Below are 21,954 nucleotides of genomic sequence, written 5' to 3'. Positions count from 1 at the left end.
ATGACATCTTTAGGTGATAGCAGCAGAAAACAAAATAAAAAACAGAACAGAACAAAAATACGTGTGAGAGACCCCTTTCTTCTCTTCATTCCATCCAGGTGGGTTCTCAACTTTTGGATGACACTGCCTACAATCAGAGCAGGACTTCCTCACTCAATTCACTCACCCACAAGCCCATCTTCTCTAGACCCTGAGGGACACCCCCAGAAATATGTGTTACCAATGTTCTAGGTTTCTCCCACCTGGTCAAATTAAAAACCAAGATTAATCAGCACTGTCCTGTGTTTCTTAAAGTTTTTAAATAGAATTGAGAGTCTTATTTATTTATTTATTTATTAATTTATTTATTTATTTATTTTACTTTTTGACATGGACCTAATAAGACTCATCCTGGTACTCATAGTACAAGTAATAATAATACCATGTAAGTGATGAGGTTCGAGATACAGGAGAAACTGGAAGGCTAGAGGCAGGAAGAGGGCTTTCCAGTAGCATTCAGAGCTCTGCTGAAGATACATAAAGGCAATATGGAAGCAGTGAGATGTCTCTACCTCAAACCTAATGTCCAGAGCACAATGGCACCATTTTATAAAGAGTGACATGTTTCTTATGATCAATAAAATGTTCCGTATAGCCATATGTCTTGTTTTTATGTGAAATACAAACTCTCTGCATTACTTATTTTTACATTTAGAGTGGATATATACTATATATATATTGCATTACCTTGATAATTGAACCTAGATTTATCACCTGTGACCATGCCTAATATTTCTTATATTTATTTACATGAATGCATTGTTGTTTGTTGTTTAAACAGATGCCTTGCAGTTTCCATTTCATTTTAGTTTTAAGTAATTCTTAAAAAATGTCCCTGATTCTAGCAGAGTAAAAATTTTAGGAATAAGTTATTGTCTACCCATCCATAAACTTCATGATTTTGAAAGTCTTTATCTTACTTCTCAGCCTTTATCTTTCTACTTTAAGGAGTCCTCATTTGTAGTCTGTCATTATCCAGAAGGCTCCCTATGCCCTTGATCAAGAGGAGAAAGGTTAAGCTTCACTTTCTAAATCAGGACCTGAAGGAACTTGATAAGAGACAGCCAAAGTCAGGGATCATTAATCACTATCATGCAAGAAAAATTGAAAAAACTATTAAGAAATGCAGTCTTGCCACTTGAAGCCTTTTTTCCTTCTTTTTACTTCTTTAAAATTTTGAACAACATAGATTAAAACATTTAGTTTAAAAAGTGTTTAGTTACTAAGTAAATTTAAATGCAAAAAAAGGAAATTGGAAGTAGACTTAAACTGCTACATAATTAGCTTGGGCTCCACAAATTGCCTTCTTTTTAATATAGGAAAATAATGTTGAATTATTAATTTAGTAGAAAACTTCTTAAATGAGATTTTAAAAGTATAAACTTCATAAGGTTAAAATATGGATTTGATTACATCAAAATTAATGATATCTATTGAACAAAAAATTCTATAGACATATTTGATAGTCTATGCCAGAAAGTAAAAAAATCTACAATGTCTAAAACTTAATGTGTACATTATTAAAAATAATCTTACATAGCACTGAAGATGAAGACAATGGAGATTCAAGAGGAAAGAGGCAAAATAGGCAAATCAGAGTTTAGAGAAAGGAATTCCTGAATGACTAATAAGTATACAAAAAGTTACTTCAACTTATTAGAAAAGTACACAGTAAAGGCTTTATCTTCTCTAAGACCTAAATTAAACAATATGAAAAAATGTTAAATATTAAAGTAATGAGTATTACTAAATGTTCTTAAGTTTTTGGATAAATAAGAACCCTGTACTGAGAAATATACATTGATGTATATTGATATATTAGACCCATCTGGGTGAATTTAATAAAATCATGTATTTAAATCCTCTGAATTTCTATTCTACTCCTGGGTATTAGGCCAGAAATGTTCTCACATAGATCCTTAAGGTGACATTGAAAAGATATTCACTGTAGCATTACCTATGTTAACTGGGAGATGGGAGCCTATATAAATCATTATAGTAAACATCAGTAAAAGACTGAAAATCTGTAATCTTAAATAATCAGCAGAAGTAGAAAACAAAATTATAAACATTTATAGAGCAAATAAATCTCAAGTGTTGCTAAATAATAAAAGTATTTGAATGAAACAGATGTGTAAAATGTTAACATTTATGTAAATTTAGAAATAAGACTTATTTTTTTTATGTGGGTACTTAGTGCTATTAATTTCTCTCTTAACACTGCCTTCCAAGTGTCCCATATATTTTGGTATGTCATGTCTATTTTTCTTTAATTCCAGGATTTTATTTTATTTTATTTTTTTACATTTTATTTGTTTTTATTTTTATTTTTTATTGCTGCAATGTATTCACACATCATAATGGTATAAAGAAAATACTTTTGTAGACATACATGCACACATCGCCCAGTTTACCCCTACCCGATTCCCACCCTGTTTCCTCCCCATACCTTCTTCCCATGCTTGGCTTAGTAGTTGACATCAAGTTTTATTTTATTTTATTTTTTTATTTATTTTTTTTTAATTTTATTTTAATGGTGCACTGTATTCATACATCATAGTGGGATACAAACTTTTGTAGACATACATGCACACATCGCCCAGTCAGCCCCCACCCAATCCCCACCCCATTCTCTCCCCATCCCTCCCTCCCATGCTTGGCTTAGTGGTTGACATCTAGTATTATAGCAATTTATCCAAAATTAAAAATGATAATCTCACATAACAGTTTCATTTGTCTGATACCAAGCTTTTGATGTCTTAAAGATAACATTTCAATATTTCTTTTTGCTTTCTTTCTTACCAGAGAATATTTTTTTTCTTTTTTTTAGGTGAAACTATCATATATTTATTTTTCAGAAAAAAATCTATCCTGATATGGAATATGGACTCTAGATACCCAAAACAATCTCGAAGCAAAAACAAAGCTAGAAGATGTATATTTTCTGATTTCAAACCATATAAAGCTACAATAATTGAAACAGTGTAGTACTGTTCTAAAGGCAGATATATAGACCATTGGAGTTAAATACAAGCCTAGAGCTAACTTCTTCCCTATATTGTCAAGTTATTTTTGACAAGGTTTCCACGAAGATTTGGTGGTGGAAATAGTAATCTTTTAACTAAATATTGTTGAAAAATAATAATTACATGGAAAAGAATAAAATTGGACCCTTACCTAATCCCACATACAAGTATTAACTCAAACTAGATAAAAGACCTAAATATAAATCTTAAGACTATAAACTTTTAGGAGAAAATCTGGGTCATAAGACCTCACAACATTGAAATTGGCAGTGATTTCTTGGATATGATTTCAATGGCACAGGCAACAGAAGAATATACAAACTCCCTAAAAAATAAAAGAAAATATTGTATATCCAAAGACAATGTAAACAGAGTTAAAAGTTACTAATAGAATTGGATAAAATATTTCCAAATGCTATATCTGAAGGTATATTAATATTCCAACTAGAAATCCTAAAAATTAACAACAATAAAGGCAAACAATACAATTTAGAGATAGGTAAAAGACTAACATAAATAATGAATCTCCACAGATAACCAATCTTAGTTGTCTGTTGGATGGAAACTCTTGTTTCTCTGGTTCTGGTGAGTGTTACCTATTTCTTCTTTGTAGTTAATCTCTTTGAGTATTTTCTCTAGCGCTGGTTTTGAAGACATAAATTCCTTCAGTTTCTGGGACTTGACCCAGTGAGGGAGTGGTGGTGGCAGAGATATCACACCATAGGAGAGCGTGCAACCTGGCACCCCCCATAGTTTAAAGCAGCCTCCATCGACTCCCTGGGTCGGAGACTCTGTGATACAACCCAGTAAAGGAGTAGTAGGGTCTGAGATAATACAGACTCGAGATCCAGAGCACCTTAAGTGAAGCCATAGTGACCCAAGGGAAGAACCCAGAGAAGGCACAAACCTACGAAATCATGGGAAAGAGGAATAACACTGGAGCAATGAATGCCCACAACCCCACAACATCAGAACCCAATAAAACAGAAAACCAGAGATTTCTAGAAGAACAAATCAGAAAAATAACTCTAGAAATAATAGAGGTGCTTCGAAAAGAACTCAGAGAGAGCCAAAAAGAGATAAAGGATGCAATTAATGAAGTAAAGGCCTCAATTCAAAGCACAAACAACCGATTAGACCACATGGAGAACAGAATCTCGCTCTTAGAAGATGAGCAATCCAAAAATGAATGCATAGTTTCTAATCTAGAAAAAGATATCCAACAGCAGGAATCTGACATTGAAGAAATATGGGCCCATCTTAAGAGAGCTAACCTAAGAATAATTGGAATAGAGGAGGGAAAAGAAAGTGATACCAAAGGGATCAACAATCTCTTCAAGGAAGTAATAGCAGAAAATTTTCCAAATATAGAGCAAGAGGTTGATACACAGATCCAGGAAACTTATAGAACTCCCTTTAGACAGGATCCGAGAAGAGGATCCCCACACCATATAATTGTCAAAATGACCAATGTGGAAGCCAAGCAGAGAATCTTAAAGGCAACAAAAACAAAAGGCCAAGTGACATTCAGAGGCAAACCAATTAGAATCACTCCAGACTTCCCAAACCAAGTCATGAGAGCCAGAAGGGCTTGGAGTAACATATTCCAAACTCTGAAAGAAAACAACTTCCAGCCAAAAATTTCCTATCCAGCAAAACTTTCTATCAAATTAGATGGAGAAATAAGAAGCTTCCATGACAAACAGAAACTGAAGGAATTTATGACATCAAGTTTTATAGCAATTTATCCAATATTAACGATGATAATCTCACATAGCAAGTTTTGATGACTTAAAGATAACATTTCATTATTTCTTTTTGCTTTCTTTCTTACCAGAGAATATTTTTTTCTTTTTTTAGGTGAAACTATCATACATTTATTTATTTTTCAGAAAAAAAATCTATCCTGATATGGAATATGTTCTCTAAATACCCAAAACAATCTCGAAGAAGAACAAAGCTAGAAGATGTTTATTTTCTGATTTCAAACCATATAAAGCTACAATAATTGAAACAGTGTAGTACTGTTCTAAAGGCAGATATATAAACCATTAGAGTTAAATAAAAGCCTAGAGATAAATTCTTCCATATATTGTCGAGTTATTTTTGACAAGGTTTCCATGAACATTTGGTGGAGGAAATACTAATCTTTTAACTAAATATTGAAAAATAATAATTACATGAAAAAGAATAAAATTGGACCCTTATCTAACACATATATAAATATTAACTCAAAATAAATAAAAGACCTAAATATAAATCTTAATACCATAAACTTTTAGAAGAAAGTCTGGGTCATAAAACTCATAACATTGAAATTGGCAGTGATTTCTTGGATATGATTTCAATGGCACAGGCAACAAAAGGGTAAATAAACTCCCTAAAAAATAAAAAAAAATATATATCCAAAGACAATGTAAACAGAGTTAAAAGTTACTGATAGAATGGGATAAAATATTTCCAAATGCTATATCTGAAGGTATATTAATATTCCAACTAGAAATCCTAAAAATTAACAACAATAAAGGCAAACAATACAATTTAGAGATAGGTAAAAAACTAATATAAAAATGAATCTCCACAGATAACCAATCTTAGTTGTCTGTTGGATGGAAAATATTGTTTTTCTGGTTCTGGTGTGTGTTACCTATTTCTTCTTTGTAGTTAATCTCTTTGAGTATTTTCTCTAGCGCTGGTTTTGAAGACATAAATTCCTTCAGTTTCTGTTTGTCGTGGAAGCTTCTTATTTCTCCATCTAATTTGATAGAAAGTTTTGCTGGGTAGGAAATTTTTGGCTGGAAGTTGTTTTCTTTCAGAGTTTAGAATATGTTACTCCAAGCCCTTCTGTCTCTCATGACTTGGTTTGGGAAGTCGGGAGTGATTTTAATTGGTTTGCCTCTGAATGTCACTTGGCCTTTTGTTTTTGTTGCCTTTAAGATTCTCTTCTTGGCTTCCACATTGGTCCTTTTGACAATTATGTGGCGTGAGGATCCTCTTCTCTGATCCTCTCTACAGGGAGTTCTATAAGTTTCCTGGACCTGTGTATCGACCTCTTGCTCTATGTTTGGAAAATTTTCTGCTATTACTTCCTTGAAAAGATTGTTGATCCCTTTGGTTTCACCTTCTTTTCCCTCCTCTATTCCAATTATTCTTAGGTTAGCTCTCTTAAAATGGGCCCATATTTCTTCAATGTCAGATTCCTGCTGTCGGATTTTTTTTTTTCTAAATTAGAAACTATGTGTTCATTTTTTGAATGATCATCTTCTAGGAGCGAGATTCTATTCTCCATGTGGTCTAATCGGTTGTTTGTACTTTGAATTGAGGCCTTTACTTCATTAATTGCATCCTTTATCTCTCTTTGGCTCTCTGTGAATTCTTTTCGAAACACCTCTATTATTTCTACAGTTATTTTCCTGATTTGATCTTCTAGAAATCTCTGAATTTCTGTTTTATTGGGTTCTGATGTTGTGGGGTTGTGGGCATTCATTGCTCCATTGTTATTCTCCTTTCCCATGATTTCAGAAGTTTGTGCCTTCTCTGGGTTCTTGCCTGGGTCACTATGACTTCACTTAAGGTGCTCTGGATCTCGAGTCTGTGGTATCTTAATCACCACTACTCCTTTTCTGGGTTGTATCGCAGAGTCTCAGACCCTGGGAGTCAATCGAGGCTGCTTTAGACCATGGGGGGTGCCATGTTGGGCATTCTCCTATGGTGTGATATCTCTGCCACCGCCACTCCCCCACTGGGTCAAGTCCCTGGTAGTACAGTACTGGGATTTCTCCTCTAGGGGCCACAATTTGACTCACTGTTGTTGAGTGCACAGATGGAGCTGTCGTGGAGTCCGTGAATTTGCTGCTGTTGCCACCGGTGGCAATATGGCGCCACTGCCATGCCCTCGGCCATGAGGCTGGCATATTTCTTTTCTGTTTTTGAGCTCTGCTCTGAGCCTTGCAGGGTGTGCTGAGCCCAGCCTCTGGGAGCTTTCGATGCTCCCTGCACCGAGAAATCTGCCGAATTCCTCTTGGCTGGTATGCAGCGGCTCACCTTGGCTCCCTGTCCGCCCCTCCTCTCTGGAGCCTGGTGGGCTGTTGAGTGCATTGGTCTGGTGCCATCTGGTGAACTCGTCGCTGCCACTGGCAGTAAGGCACTGCTGCCATGTCCTCGAGCATGAGGCCGGCGTATCTCCTCTCTGGTTCTGAGCTCCGTTATGAGTTCCCCTCCTCTCTGGAGCCTGGTGCTACAAGAGAAAATGGCACCCACTGCTTCACACCACAGCTCCGGCTGCAGCACTTTGGTCTGGTTTCTGGTGTCTTGTTTTTCCAGCCTCTTTTTCCCTCTCCCTTGAAATTACATTTTTTGTTTCTCTGCTGATGGTGTTTTCTGGCTATGAAAGGCGGTGATTTTGTGGTAATAGAGATTGGTTGTTAGCGGGGCTCGTAAGCCCCGCTTTTCTCCATCACCATCTTCCTGGTGAAGCTAATTCCAGGATTTTAAAAAAATTTCTTCCCTTATTTCTTCTCTGATCCAGTTCTTATTCAAGAGTGTCTCATTCAGTTTCCATGTCTTTATGTAACTTCCTTGGGATTTCTGTTGTTGATTTCTACTTTCATTCTGTTGTGATCTGAGAAGATGCAGAGAAGTATATTACATTTTTTAAAAAATTTTCTTGTGCTTGCTCTGTGGCCCAAGATGTGATCTATTTTGGAGAAGTTTCTATGAGCAGCTGAAAAAATTTGTATTCAGTTGTTGTTGGCTGAAATAGCCCATATGTGTCTATTATGTCCATTTAGTATATAGTTTTCTTTAGTTCTGAGGAGTCTTTACTCATCTTTTGTCTGAAATATTAATTTAGTGGTGTGAGTGGTATGTTGAAATATTTAATTATTACTGTATGTAGGTCTATTTGAGACCTGATTCCCTGAAGAGTTTATTTTATAAAAGTGAGTGCACCTACATTTGGAACATAAATGTTTACTATCATTTTACCTTCTTGTTGGATTGTTTCATTTATTAATAAGAAGTGACCCACATTGTCTCTTCTGATGTGTTTTAGCTTAAAGTCAGTTTTGGAGGATATGAGCATTGCTACTCCTGCTTGTTTTCTGTCTCCATTTGCATATATTTTTCATCCTTTCATCTTTATCATATGACTATCTTTGGATGAAAGGCAAATTTCTTGCAAACAGCATATGATTGGATTATTTTTTAAAATTTACATTGCCAATCTATGTCTTTTAATTGGAAAGTTAAACCCGTTCGTGTTCAATATTATTATTGAGAGATTAGTTTTGATTCATGTCATTTTAACTTTTATTTTATTTTGAAGTAGTATTTCTTTTTTACTTTGTTGCCCATCTGGTGAAGTTAGCTTCTTCTCTGGTTATGGAATTTGCTTCTTTTTTCTACTTTGTGCATTTTTTATATTAGTATTTACTCTAGTGATGCCTTGGTAGTCATCAATTATTTGAGTTTCTGCTTGTCTTGGAACAGTTTTATTTTTTTTTCATCAATTTTGAATGATATGTCTGTTGGATACACCAGTCTTCTTCCATCTAACTCCATAATCAGAATGTCAATAATCAAGAAATAAAAAAAAATAAATGTTGCTGCAGATGTTTGTAAATTGAAACTTTTCTACACTGTTGGTAGGATTGAAAATTAGTTTAGTTGCTATGAGGATCAATGTGGAAATACCTCAGAAATATGGAAAAGGACCCACCATATGGTCTGACTATACCACTCTGAAGTATCTTTAAGCCGGGCGTTGTGGCTCACGCTTGTAATCCCCGCGCTTGGGAGGCTGAGACAGGAGGATCACACAGGTTCGATGTCGGCCTCAGCTACTTAGTGAGGCTCTCAGCAACTTAGTGAGACCCTGTTTCCAAATAAAACAGAAAATATGCCTGGGAGTATAGCCCAGAGGTAGAAAGCCTCTGGGTTCCACCCCAGTACCACACACACACACAAATAAAAAAAAAAAAAAAATAGAGAACTATAGTAATGTTCATAGCAGTACAATTCATAATAAGCAAAATATATAACCAACTTAGGTATCCATCAACAGAGGAATGGATTAAAAATTATAGAATATATACACACAATGGAATTCTACTTAGCAATAAATATAATAAAATTAGGTTATTTGCAAAAAAAATGAAAGTACTTGAAAAACATTATGCTAAGTGAGATTAACCAATCGCAGAAAGTGAAGAATCATATATGTTATCTATTAGGGAGTAATGGGGATACCAAAGACACTCCAGATAATGGAAGAGAAACCTCAGTAAGTGGAGCCAGAAAGGTGGTCTGAAGAAAGGAGAAGGGGGAGAGTGAATGAGGCTCATTAACAGAATTGTTACCATCAACTATGTGTACATATGTTAAAATATCAATGTCAATCTCAGTACTCTGTACAGGGAAGGGGAAGATGAAAGAGGCAGAGGTGGGTGCACCAAGTGCTCTGTCCATGTATGTCATTGTTAACATGATGTACATTATGATGTGAGGCTATAATGCACCAATAAAAGCATATTAAAACTAAGTCAGGCTTACTTTTCCCCCCAAAGAAACTAGTAAATACATTGGTATGAATATGGGAAAGTTGTATCAAAATGTAGTTAAGAGACAAAGCTAGCATTAAAGTTAATAAAATAAAATTAAACAAAAGATAAAAGAGTTTCCTTTAAGATGCATCTGACATATAATATGCTATGAATAGAAGAGTATGATGACCTCAACAGTGTTCCTCAGGAGCAAATGAATCACTTTTAGAAAGTACTTTTCTATATTTCTGACCAGACACCAATATAAATTATATATTTAACTTAAAAATGTATTGCAGTCTCTAAAACATTTAGAAGAGATAGAATGTTATATTTTCTAATATAATCATTTGAACATGCTATGTTTTGACTGTGTGACTGATATTTTGCTTTAATATGCAATAATTTATTCAGAAAATATATTTTAATTCATAAATCTATTTGAAAAAAATGGAATATTAGCAAATATACTTTATACCAAAGATGAATTTTAAAAATACTACCTCTTACATACATATTAAAAGTTGAATTAGAACTAGATAACTACAATAAACAATGCAATACAAAGTGTAGTCAACAAATATAAGATAGGTATGGCAGTATAAACTTGTAAACACAGAGCTTGTGGGGGCTGAGACAGGACAATTTCAGGTTTCAAGACAGCCTCAGGAATGTAGTAAGACCATGAGCAATTTAACAAAAGCCTGTTTCAAAATAGAAAAATTTAAAAATTGAATGGGGGTGCAGCTTGGAGAGTATAATTTCCCTGAGTTCAATCTCTACCACAAACAAAGAAAAATAAAACAAATGTCATACTTCAAGTCTGTATTATAATTTCTATCTAACCTACTATAATACATGACCTCTCTCTCTCTCTCTCTCTCTCTCTCTCTCTCTCTCTCTCTCTCATTCTCTTTCTCTCTCTCTCTTTCTACTTCTCTACTCAAAATGCAACAAGGTTCATACACATTTACTTAGGACTTCAATCAATATTTATTGCTAATGTTTCTTTTATATTTTGTTTCTAAAATTTTGAGGTATTCACTATAATGAGATTTTAAGTAACTGCCTAAGGCAATACATATTTTTGTCTGTATGAGAAATAAATAAGAAATTATCTATGGCAAAAAGAACAGCATATTAACATGTATTGGGTAACCACTCTGGTTTTTCTTAGCTGAAACAAAGTGTTAACTCTCTTCTATTATCACATATATAGTAGTAAACTTTTAACATTTCTGTTCTGGTTGTGTTTTCTGTCTGGTAAATTAGGCACTTTATTTTTTAGGGTAGATTTATTTTTTCTTGTCCCTTTATAAGCTATCATAATAAGATAGATGTGTAGATTATACTTGCTGAAGCCTTAAATAACTTTTTCTTCCTAAGTACCAGAGATAGTTTTTTTTTAATTGCCTGTCATTTCAAGAAGGTAAAGATGAACCTGAGATCTTCAAATGGTTCTTCATTTTATTTTTCTTCTCTCAAAGTGAAGTAAAAGAGTCATTTATGGACATCACCTTTAAAACTATGGTCTTACATCTTGTTGAATTTTCACTAGTTTTTTTTTTTTCTGTTTCCTTTTGGTAGAAATATCTTCTCAAACTTTCTTATGACTCTTTCCTATTTGAAATTTTTAAAAAATCACCTACTCCTCTGATACAAGGCTAATATCTAGAATATACAGAGAACTCAAGAAACTCAGCACTAAGAAAAAATAACCCAATCAAAATATGAGAAAGTAAACTAAATAGACACTTCAATAAAGAAGAATTTCAAATGGCCAACAACTGCATGTGAAGAAATTCAAATGGCCAATAAATGTATAAAAACATGATCAACTTCATTAGCAATTAGAGAGATGCAAATCAAAACTAGACTGAGATTTCACCTAACTCTAACACAGATGGCAATTATTCAAAACACAAACAACAAATGCTAGAAAGGATGTGGAGAAGTGGGAGCTCCAATACATTGTTGGTGAGATTGGAAATTAGTGCAATCACTTTGGAAAACAGTATAGAGGATTCTCAGAAAAATGGGAATGGACCTACCCTGTGATATAGCAATACCACTTCTGGGTATATACCCAAAAGAATGGAAATCAAACTACCAAATAAAAGCATGCATTTCACTGTTCATAGTTGCACAATTCGCCATTGCCAAACTATGGAACCATCCAAAATGTCCATCAACAGATGAATAGATTACAAAACTATCAGTTATGTACAGAATGGAATTTTACTCAGCCATGAAAAAGAACATAATAATGTCATTTACAGGAAAATGAGTGGACCTGGAGAATATTTTGCTAAATAAGATTAGTCAGTCACACACACACAAAAATAGGATGCTCTCCTTAATATTCTGAAGCTTGAGAGAAAATGGGTGATAGAATTCTAGATGAAGAAGGAGATACTATAAATGAGCAAATAAGGCAACCTAACTGAAGGAAATGAGAGGGGGAAGAGGGAAATTCCCTAATGTACAGGATGTACATTCACAAACATATCAGTCACTAAGCCAAACATGAGAAATGGTGGGGGGAGGGAATGGAGTGGGAATTGGGTAACAGCTAATTGGGTGATTTGTGCATGTATGTCTCTACCATATTGTACTCCATTAAGATGTATAACTCCAATGCACCAATAAAAAATTTAAAAAGAAAGCCGGGTGTGGTGGCTCACGCTTGTAATCCCCGCACTTGGGAGGCAGAGACAGGAGAATCGCGCAGGGTCAAAGCCAGCCTTGCTGGCTTAAGAGACCTTGTTTCCAAATAAAAATATAAAAAATAGGTCTGGGAGTGTAGCCCTGAGGTAGAAGGGCTTCCAGAAACCCCAGTACCACCCCAAAAAATTTTTTTTAAAGAGAAAAAAATGTTAGATTGTCCAAGGCATACATTGGCAAACCTTTGTTTAACAGAATAGGTGATACTTTCTCTGTGATGTCAGAGGCTAAGGATAAGATAGCATCATTCCAGCCAAGCAAGATGTGCCTTGATTCCTGAATCATTTAGTCATTGCTGTTTGTGTCTGGGGAGAGACTGATGTGATAGAAACAAGGGCAATCAGGGCTCTGTGCTCGTCCTCTTTTATTTCCATGGAATTTCCTCCCTCCCCAAGCAATAGTAAAAAATCTTCAGAGAACACAAAGAAAGATATTAACAGGGATTCACTAAATTTGAAGGCCAGTGATACCAGGAAGATACTAGGTAGGACTGAAAGGAGGGGGTAGAGGCAGTCATTGTATATGTGAAATTTACCTTCACCAATTGAAAGCAGAGTGTTTCTCATATTATAAGTTGGAATCCAAGGAAAAGAGCTGGCTTAGGTTATATTAAAGACAATAACTCATCCCAGTGAAGAAATATTTTCTGGAGAAAAAGCTTTTGAAATCTGGTGCTCAGGGAATGCTGGGGAATAGGGAAGAAACTTGGATGAACAAAGAGAAACCTAAGAAATAATGTCAATATTTGACGCTTGTTACAGTGTGGGAATTCCTTATGACTGTACTAATCTAGTCAAACCTTTCCTACTTTTCACATTCTTCTTCCTTGGATCCAGACTTTTCTTAATCAGAGGCAGCTGAGTTAATGTGGGAGAAAAAAACAAACATATTCAACTTTCCCAGCCGTAGAATCCAAAGCTAAATTAGAAGAGTTAGGGAGCTATGGAGCTAGGTTATCTCATAATAGGGAGTTGAAACTTTGATAGTAGATGTGATCAGATTTTTCATAACATGTATATATTTCTGTGCTATCCTAGAGATTAATTGGAATAGCTATGGAATACGTTTGATGGTGCCTTCAGGTACAAAAGCAGCAAGGTGACACATGAAATTGTCTAGCTGTTCCCTTTTCTTCCTATGCATACATCTGTTCAATTAGAGTAAAGGGTTATTTTCTCTTCCATTTCCCTTTGAATCCCACACCTTACTCAGTTTAATAAATATTAATTTTCACTACAATATTACCTATAAAAGAAAGCTTGATGCACTGGATCTTTGAATATAATTATTATTTTGTATGTTGTATTGGGGATTGAAATCAGGAGCATTCTACCTCCAAACTAGACCTTTAGCCCTATTTTATTTTATTTTGATACAGGGTTGCAGTTGGTTGATTTACTGAGGCTGTACTCAAAGTTGCAATCCTCCTTTGTTACCCTCTCAAGTATTGGGATTACAGGTAGTTGCCACCATATGCAGCCTAATATTACTTTTGAAACTCAAAAATCATGCTTATATATTTTCTTCTCCCTTGGACACTATTATCTTTGCTCTGAGGAAATGATAACAATGGACTACATTTTATAGAGAGAGTCTATTCAGACTGATATAACAAAAATATAATAAAATATGTAGCAAATTACAACAGAAAATAATTTCTTAGAGTTTTAGAGACTAGGAAGTCTATAAAGAAGGTATCAGCAGATTGAGTTTTTGGTGGGGGCTCTCTGTCTGCCTCACACACAACCCCTTCTTAGAGCTTCTTCATGTTGTGAAAGGGACCAGAGAGCTCTTAGGATACTTCTTTAAGGACACAGATCCCACTCATAAAAACAGATTCTTCATGATTTAAATAACTCTGTCACTGGCCCTACCTGTCATTACTATCATATTGGAAATTAGGCTACAACTATAAATTTTGGAGAGATAGAAACAGATTAAAGAGAGCAAACATGATAATAAATCAGCACTGATTAATATCTCAAAATACTGAAGTTGTGGCCCAGACAGCTGTCTTTCTTTTTTTTAATATATCTTTATTGGTGTACTGTAGTCAAACATCTCAATGGAATACAAGGTTTGTGAGGATATACAAGCACACATCATTCAATTAGCCTTTATCAAATCCCCATGCCATTGCCCCCCCTCCCATGATCCCATGCTTGATTCAGTGATTGAGTTTGATATATTTGTTTAAGTACATCACGTGCTTTAAAGATATACCATCCTCCCCCCTCCCATCCCCTCTGATAGGTCACCTTAATTGCTCCTGCATAGGGTCCTTTCTTCAACTAGATTTCCTCCTATGACCATTTCTTCCTAGTTTTTGCATATTAGGGAAAGCATCTGGTTTTTTATTTTCTGTGATATTTCTCTGTGGATGCCACATTGCAGGTTCCAATTCCCACTCTTAAAGTCCCCAAAACCAGCCTCGGTGGGCTCAGGACTGGCTTTGCCTCATGGCAGGCTCTTTTCCTGGCTTCGCTGGTCCCAGCATCAGCCTTGCCACCTAGCAAACTCTGATTCCAGCTTCGCTGGCTCCAGCACTGGCCTTGCCTCATGGCAGGCTCTGATTCCAGGCTCAGAGCCCCCCGCACAGGCCTTGACTTATGGCAGGCTCCTATCCCAGCTTTGCTGTCCCCAGCATTGGCCTTGCCTTATGGCAGGATCCAATCCTGGCCTTGTTGCCCTGCAGGCTCCTATCCTGGCCTCAGAGGCCCTGGAACTGGCCTTGCTGTGCAGTGGGCTCTGGTCTCTTTCACTGTGAGCAGGTTGTCTACAGATGTTCTCTTTTTTCTTCCTTTTTTTTTTTTTTTTGGTAGTACTGGGGTTCCTGGAAATCCTTCTACCTCTGAGCTACACTCCCAGAGACCTATTTTTTATATATTTTTATTTGAAAACAGGGTATCTTAAGCCAGCAATGCTGGCTTCAAACCTGCTCAATCCTCCTGTCTCTGCCTCCCAAACTCGGGGATTACAAGTGTGCACCACCATGCCTGACAGTCTTCTATTATATTTTTTAATATGAGAAAGCCGTACATGTCTTTTGCAAAATCTGGGGCCCCAAAAACCTAGTGGCAATGAATTTTGTCTCCCCTCTGAAGGCAGAGGTCCACAGCTTCACTGCAGAGAGCAGGCTCTGCTGCTCCACGTGCACCCTGACCTCCTGCACTGTGCAGAGGAGCTTGGTGGCTATGAAGGCTGATGTCTCCCAGAACATGTAGCATGGTGGCCCAATCCGGTATGTGGGGTTTCCTCTGATACACCCCAAACCCTTATACCACTTAGCATGTTGTCCAGAATTCCTGAGCATGCACAACAGTAGCATTCTACCTTTGGGGAAATTTTTTCAAAAGATCAAGGTGGATTGTATCAGATCTCTGCCTCTCCCAAATACTGGCCTCCACCACCATTGCCACAGCTGCTACCACTGCTGCAGTCACTGCCGCCGCCACTACCACCATCTCAATTCTCTCCCAAACTCTTTCCTCACACAGCAAGTTGTCCAGAATTCCTGAGCATGTGCGGCTGTAGCAGCCTACCTTTGGTGCAATTTCTTTGAAAGTTCAAGGTGGATTGGATCAGGTCTCTGCCTCTCCCCAATACTGGCTGCTGCCACCTCTGCTGCCGCTGCCATCCTGGTTCTCCCCTGAGCACCTTCTATACATGGTTGATAAGTTTGGTCCCTCCCCAACATGATCTCGCAGCAGGAACAGGAGGTGGAACGCTGGAAGCCAGAAGCAGAGATATCATGAGATTCCAGGTGCCTTGAGACTCCAAACATTGTGAGACTACAGATGTCACAAGAGAATTGGCATGCCTATAAAACATTGGTGCCACCAATTCACCACATGACTCAGCTGCCCAATAAGGACTAGGCGTAACTCTCTAGACCCGTGGTCCATTGGTTCCTTCCCCCATGGCTGGCTGAATCTCCAAAGGGGCTGGGTTCGAATAAAGCAGCAGTCTCTGATAACCCAATTGGTGTTTATACCTCTCTCCAAAACTCCCTAACTCTATTTTCATCCTTTCATCTGGTACCGACCCCAGGAGGAGTTTTGGGGGTTTTTTTCCTCTTTTTTTTTTTTTCTCTTTTTAAGTCCCGGACTCTCCAACCCACCAGCAGCTCAACAGTGCAGTCCCGTGCTGCCATAGCATGCAGGCTCCAATCCCACCACTGCTTTTTAGGCACTGTGTGGCCACTGCAGGCTCTGCTGACAGCCAGGCTGCCAGTTGTACCTGCTCGGAGCCAGGCTCATTAGGACTGCACACCCTGCAGCCGCTGGGGCCTGCTCAGCCTGCTGACTGCCTGTGAGGGTCAGGACCTCTGCCCGCCTCTTGGACCTCCCACAACCACCGTTCCAGCTTGGCTCTGGTCGCCTGGAACCTCTGGTGCACGGCCTGGCCTCAGCATCTGCTACAGTCACCCATGTCAGGCTTGACTTTCAGGCATAGCTCCACTCGCTGCCATCTCTCTGTTCTGCCTGCCCTGATCCAGGTTTGCTGGTGGTGTACCCCATGGCCCAGCCACAGTGTCTGCCACATACTTGCCAGCCATTTTCTTTCCATGCCATTGGCCTGCCAAGCCACACCACCCGCACGCCACCACTGGTGCACTACCGCTTGTGCGCCACCATTTGATTCCACCCACCCCAGCTGCCAGTGTCGCCCACACCAGGCACAGGCGCCAGGTGCCCATGCTCCACTGTGCCCCCAGCAGCTTCTCAGCACTTCTGCTGTAGCCGGCGCTGGCTGGCAACACTTCAGTCTGGTAAGCTCCCTCTCCTTCCCTTGGTTAGCAGGTTATGGACTTGGATCTTCCGGTCCACTGGGACCCCAAATCCAAGTGCTTGGTGACCCACTGTCCCCTGGTCCCCTGGGACCACCTTCTGGATGACCAGGTCATCCTCCGGATTTTGAGAAGGGATGGAGATGTCTTTCCCAATCTCTTAATCCCCGTTTCCGAATGATTGATCAGGAAAATGGGGACACCTGTTTCCTGTTCTTCATTTTCACCCGCAAATCAATTATGGGAAGTCAAACCTCCAAACTAGCAGAGGACTTTTGCCCTGAGCGCTGTCTGGCCTTGATATGAGTTGGCTAATGGGCTGTGGTGGCCCAAAAATGGTTAACAACTTTTGTAAGTGGTCTGGTAAATGGTCAAAATTCTTTATGTCCAGGCTTTTTCCCCCTGCATTCCTGTCCCTCCAAATGCTCTCATTCATCAGCTACCATTTCCCCACCAGCCACCATTTTGTGATGGCGAGTAGTCGCTGCCTGGTGATGTCACAGTCACCATCTTGATTGTCACCTTGTGATGTTACACAGTCACCATCTTGGCCTGCACCAGCCTGGAATTTTGCTGAGTTACAGGCACAGTTGCCATTTTGTGGTGACACATGGGCGCCTGCTGTGTTGTAGGCGCTGCTTTCTGAGGATCTTCTCACCCCCCCAGTCACCATCCTATCCCAGGACAGCCTCCCACTCTAACCTGCTCTGTTCCCACTGTCTTCCTCCTTTAAGGAACCAACTCAGGAGGCTTCTCAAAAAATTAAGAAAGACTGAGGACAGTCCTCAATCCTCTATCTGAGATTTGGTTAACATGGCATTTAAAGTTTTTAATTCCAGAGAAAAAAATGCGGAGATGAAGTCTACACTCCAACTTCACCAAAAGTCAGATCCCTGTTAGCTGCTCTGCAGCTGGTGGTGGCAGCTCAGCCCTCTGGAGCACCACCTAGGGGTGTAAGACAGCAATGATGACTACCTCCAGGAGCCTGCCTAAAGTGCAGCAAGGCCATGACCACCAATCAGACTGTTTCAGCGTGTGGCCAGGAGGGCCACTGGCAGGGTGCCCTTGGAAAAGCGGTGAGCCTGAGGTGCCTCAACACAGGGGACCACCTTTCCAGACAAGGCCCCATCACTGGCCCTACGCAGCCTGGCAGAGGAATGATGGCTCCTGGATCCCTCAACTTCCATCCTCCTTGCCAGCCCAGGGTAACTCTCCAGAAAGCAGATAAGCCAATCTCCTTTTTGGTTGCCTGCTCAGTCCTTCCATCCTTTCAGGTCCTAGTTTTCCTTTTCCAATCTTGGTATAGGAGGTTGAGAGCAAGCTTTCCTGCCCATGCACTACTGGTCCTCTTACAGAACAAAATTGCTCTGCCTAAAGATTAGGCCAAATCTAAAATGGCTCTGCTACAACAGCCTCATGAAAATTCTCTTGTACAGTGGTGGGGCCCACTAAGCTTCATTTTTCTCAGCATAATTCTCTTTAATATTCTTATTTTAGCAGGCCCACTCATTTACATAGTATGGTGCTCTCTCTCTACGGATGCCAGACAGCCATAAGTATTCAACTCTCTAAAATTTGTTACTGATGCTCCTGACCCAATAGTATGTCTTTCTCAGGAAAAATGCTATTATATATTAATAAATCCAGTGACAATCTACCTCATATCTTGAAGGGCTCCAAGGTCCAGCAGCTGCTGGGCTCCTTCCCTTCCAGGAAAGGGCCATTAGCTGATGGGCTTCTGCCTTTCCCAGTACTCACTCTCATGATTTGCCTTTTCTTTTAATAACACCTAGTCTGTTAAAGTCTCCTCAAAATCACGTTACCAAGCTGTCCAGGGTAACCTCCAACTCCTGCTGCAGCCATACTGTCACTTGCTCACTTCTAGAGGACCCAACCTCTCTCAGCCAAGGGGCACCCCTACAACACCCCCTGACAGCAAGATGTAGCTTAAAAGTCAGTCTCCACCCATTATCAGCAAAAGGCCAGGATGATAAGTTGGGTCCCTCCCCAACATGATCTTGCAGCGGGAACAGGATGCAAAACCCCAGAAGCCAGAAGGAGAGATATCATGAGACTACAGGTGCCATGAGACTCCGAACATCGTGAGACTACAGATGTCGTGAGAGAATCGGCATGCCTATAAAACATCGGTGTCGCCTATCCACCACGTGACTCAGCTGACTGATCAGGACTATGCACAACTCTGTTGGTCCCTTCCCCCCTCCCCCAGCCAGCAGACTCTCCAGAGGGTACTGGGGTTGGGGCTGAATAAAGGAGTGGTCTCTGATAACCCAGTTGATGTTTTTACCTCTCTCCTAAACACCCTAACTCTATTTTTATCCTTTCAATGGTATGATGTCCAGAATTCTTAAGCATGTGCGGCAGGAGCTGTCCCTCTTTGCAGAGATTTTTTTCCAAAAGTTCAAGATGGGTTGGATAGGATTTGTCTGTATCTCCTGAATACTGGCTGCTGCTGCCACCATCTTGACCCCTGTCTGATATTTTTTAATAAGAGAAGACATTATGTGTGTTTTGAAGAGGTTGTGAGATCGAGCACTCAGCAGCAATGAATTTTATCTCCCCTCCAAAAGCAGAAGCCACAGCCTCACCATGTAGAGCAGGATCTGCTGTTCTAAGATCAGCATAGAGGAGCGCAGCAGCCAGGCTCACTGAGCTCTCGGGACTCGTGGCTGGGCTTCCCACCCAGCATTGCTGGGCTCCCTCTACCACACCTGGATCATTTTTCTTACAAGGTATGTTGTTAATCCAGGGCTTCTCCGAGGAATGCATGTCCTTTTCGGTGGCCACGGCCACCACTGCGACCATGGTTGCTGCCATCTTTCCCTGCTTGTCTTCAACAGCTGTCTTTCTTGAGTTCTAATACCTAATTTTTTTCTTCTTATAGATTGTAATAGAGTCTGAGGTGGGGTGATAGTCAAATTTACATTTCTATAGCAAAATGCATGTCACCTAAAAGAAAAAAGTTTTTTTTGGGGTCACACTTTCAGAGATTCCAGATCATGACTAGCTAGTGCCGTGGCTTTGGGCTGTGATGAGGCAGCATGCCCTGACGGGGAACATTGTGGAAAGCTGCTGACTTCATGGCCATTTCACTAAAGAGAGAGAAGAGACTAATGTCCCATAATTCCCCTGGAGAGCACATTTCCAATAATCTACAACCTCTCACTAAATGCTACCTTCTAAAGCTTTCCACTACTTTCAATAGCATGAAGCTGAAGAGACCAAGTTAGTTTTTATCACATGAAACTTTGGGGGAACATCAAAACTACAGGAGCTGAAAGCATGACTACTTAGCTGAATTTTTTTTTTTTTTTTTTTTTTTTTTTTTTTTTAGCTAGTGTAGCCATGAAACTAATACTAATTAATTTTCTTTTTTTTTTTTTTTCTTCTTTTCTTCTTTTTTGCTAGGGCAGCCAGGGAACTAATTCCTGGAGGTACATAAAACAATGAATACATCTGCCAGGCCAAGTCTTTAGAAGGAAAAGCAATAAAATTATCAGGAAGAAACTTTACTTTTATTACAGAATAAAGGAAAGATGAAGAAAACATATGAGACAGATTACATTCATGAAGGGGTAGATAAAGTAAATATTGTCTACATGTTAATTCTCCTCTGTTAATCCATTCTAATCAAATTCCCCTACAATACTTAAGAGAGTATTCTGGAACTTGAAAAAAAAATATGTTAAAACTCTTTTTTTTCTTTCTTACTTCAAATATTTCTCTTCTGGATTAAATATATTAAATTATCTTCTAGAAACTCTGAAATTTTTTTGACTCACCTATTTAAGGTTTTTAAAGATAGAAAGTGGCTGAATCAGCTTTTAACTCAGACTTGTCTTTAGAGCTTCTTTCATTTACATTTCAAGATCCTATAGTAAGTATAGCATCATATTGTTTTTTTATTATTTGATAGAATTCTCTCAGGCAGAAATTCTGTCTTATTTTTTCATCCTAACATCTAGCCTAGAACCTGGCATATAGAAGATGTCCTTTAAAAGTTTGGACAGCACATAATCAGGGACTATGTTTCATGTCCATAGTGAAATAGTATGAATATAAAGTGCTAAATACCCATTTACTCATTTTATTTCCCACTCAGTGCTATTATTATTTTTCCCACCTGTTTTTCCTGCCTATTCTAATGACAAATATATTTTTGTTTTCCTTCTCAGAATAAAATGAAGCAGCACTGGGGCATGGGCTGCTCTGAATTACAGAAGGTAATTGATCATGTACACTTTCACTAGGTTGAAGCTAGGAAATGACCTTACTGTTTAATTTGGGTACTTCCTGTAGTACAGCTGCATACAGTAATGGAAAATTAGCAGGCTAAAGAAGGAACATATCTTATGTCATTCAATGAGGGATTAACTACAAGAATCTTCACAGTAAAGAAATATTCTTCCATAGTCTATTTAAAGCTCCAGGTTTTACATGGTTTTTAACATGGCTTTTCACACTGTACTTTTTTATATCGATGAGCTCTCGAAGACCTATCTGTGTGAAATAAAATGTATCACATTGTGTATTTGACTTCTCTTCACTTGTATTATCCCAGTCATGCTAGAATGACCTCCTTTGTCCACTCTAAATTGTCTACCTCTTCCAACTGCTTCTTGTTTGAAAGTGCTCAATTTCATGCAAATACTACAAGCGTACAGTATTTTTTCTGAAAATCACAATGAAGTTAAATAAGTTTCCCCAATCTTAAAGACTGCCTGCTTTCTTTAATACAAAGAGATGTTTAATATGTACTTTGTATTCCTTCTCATTCTAATCAGAACCAATCATGCTGGGTTCCATAGCCTCA

Source organism: Muscardinus avellanarius (assembly GCF_963383645.1).
Source record: "Muscardinus avellanarius genome assembly, chromosome: 4".
Classification (NCBI taxonomy): domain Eukaryota; kingdom Metazoa; phylum Chordata; class Mammalia; order Rodentia; family Gliridae; genus Muscardinus; species Muscardinus avellanarius.
Note: the sequence above shows the minus strand (reverse complement) of the source record.